This window comes from Suncus etruscus, chromosome 7, assembly GCF_024139225.1.
Source record: "Suncus etruscus isolate mSunEtr1 chromosome 7, mSunEtr1.pri.cur, whole genome shotgun sequence".
Taxonomy (NCBI): domain Eukaryota; kingdom Metazoa; phylum Chordata; class Mammalia; order Eulipotyphla; family Soricidae; genus Suncus; species Suncus etruscus.
Window position 1 is genome coordinate 107,075,254 of NC_064854.1, and position 2,310 is coordinate 107,077,563.

The window sequence follows — 2,310 nt, forward strand, 5'->3', positions numbered from 1 at the left end:
TCTCCGTCCTTGAAGTATATTGTCATGGGAATAACTACAGACTCCTTGCATGTTCATTTACTCTCCCCTGGGTCCTTTTGTAGTGTATGGAAGACTTCTGCTCCATCATGGGTGATAAAATCAGAACTCTGTATCTTATAGCAGAAATTTTTAAATACAGCCACAAAGCTCAAACTCTGTAGTACCTCAGTCACCCTGATGGTGCTCTCAGCCCTGATAGGGCTTCACCTAGCGATGTCTGAGGACCATGTGGCACTGGAGAGAAATCCTAGCAGTTAATATGCATGTGCCTGAACTGCTGTGCTATCTCCTTGACCCTGTGTATTTGGTTTTTATATCTAATATTATAAAAGTGAAAACTTTATCCAGTGTAAGTGGCAATAATTGTTTCAAGGACTAATAAGCACACTGGTGGTTGGATACTGCTAGTTGTATAACTTACCTGATTGTGGTTATTCAGAGAAATGAGCATGGGTAGGCATGATTTGGGAAGCATGGAAGAGACTGGCAAACAAAATGAACAGAGTGAAACAGGAGCCGGAGAGATAGCACAGTGGTAGAGCATTTGCCTTGCATGCAGCCGATCCAGGTCTGATGGTGGTTCGAATCCTGGCATCCCATATGCCATATGGTTTTTTGAGCCTGCCAGGGGAAATTTCTGAGTGCAGAGCCAGGAATAACCCCTGAGCACCACCGGGTATGACCCCCCCTCCAAAAAAAAGACTGAAACAGAGGCTATTTCCTAAGAGAATAAAATAAAATATTTTGAGCAAAGAAACAAGGACAATTGAGCACAGAGCCTTGTTCACTCCATCTCTGCATAAACTAACCTTCATTGACTAATATGTCCAATCTGTGTTTCCTCAGACAAAACACTGGATTAAAAGATTATTTTTCATCAACACCTTTTTCTAAAACGCATTAATATTTTTAAGTAAGTAACACTGTAATTATAAAAGGTACATATCATCAGATAGGAATAATTAGCAATATAAATAATACTTACTCTTGGCTTTGGACTCAGAAATACTCTAGCAGTGCTCTGGGGGATCTCATGGAGTGCCAGATATCTAATAATGGATGACCACAATTGCTAAGCAAATATCATATGTACTGTCTCTTTAGCCCCTAAATAACAATTTTTACAATATAACACAGCATTCATAATCAACCATTATACTATGTAATCAATATATATGAAAATATAATTATTAATATTACAGAACAATGTTATTATCTATAAGCAATTTATAATTAGCATGTTCTGAACCTCTCCATAATCTAAAGTACAATCAGGTGGTTTATATTAGATACTCACAGACACTTATAGAAATGCTTTGATCCTTACTTTATCAATAAGAAATTTAAGAACAAATTTAAACAAAGTCACAGAGTAAATAGCAATCTTTGTACTTGATACCCAAATTTGGATGCACTTGCACATGCAAAACTGAATGTTCGCATTTTTAACACTACCATGTTGTGTGAGTACACAAAACACTATGGAACAATTTATTGTGTACTCTGGCACAATAGAATAGTAGGATGCTAGGAGACAAACCATTTCTTTCCTCAATGTTTCATATTTTTATGGAAAGATAAGCCATATTTTATACAGTGGAAACTATAGAAACCAGATGTGGCAATCCTCTTTCTAAAGTTCTGAAAGGCAGTTTATCAAAAGTGAATAAAAGTGGAGCTGAGTGTGTCCTTTGCATGTTGGAGGCCCAAGTTCAAGACCTATATTCAGTCCCCCAATTTTTGGTTGACTTTTTTTTGTTTCAAAAGTCATGTTATACGCCAGAAAATACGGTGTATATATAAATAAAAAAAAAGAGAAAAGATAAGGCCTCCCAATTCTTACCACAGGCTGTGTTCTTTACACTGACTGTATAGAAAGAGGAGGTACAGTAAATGCACCCTATATACACCTCAACCCAGGCCCTTTGCCTGGTCTGTATTGTGACTTGGGGGACAAAAAAAAATAAAGAAGAGAAATGTTATATTTCAGGTTTCACCCCAGTCTGGCTAAATAGTAATCTCTAGCAACAAAGAGCAGAAATTTGTGTTTTAACCAGTTTTTGTGTTTGAGAAGCACTATATGGGCCGACCTTCTTCATCTCTAGAGATAATAGAAGAACAACATTCTCCTTACAATCTCTTTCTTATAAGAGTAATCGAGGTGATGTACATGAAGTGGGGAGGGGTTGTTTGTATGAATGGGAAAATGAATGAGTCATCATGACGATCTTTCCTGACATTTTATTTTTTATTTGTAAACAGAAGTATGAAATCAAAACATTCAGCAAC

At 36.8% G+C, this 2,310-nt stretch overlaps 1 non-coding gene across 1 annotated transcript; it reads left to right on the forward strand.

Annotated features, from left to right (window-relative positions):
• The first annotated feature begins 1,847 nt into the window (after positions 1 to 1,847).
• On the forward strand, positions 1,848 to 1,980 carry LOC126014678 (small nucleolar RNA SNORA51). The gene has a single exon (XR_007497680.1). It is a non-coding gene; the product is annotated as a small nucleolar RNA SNORA51 (small nucleolar RNA).
• Positions 1,981 to 2,310: the final 330 nt, after the last annotated feature.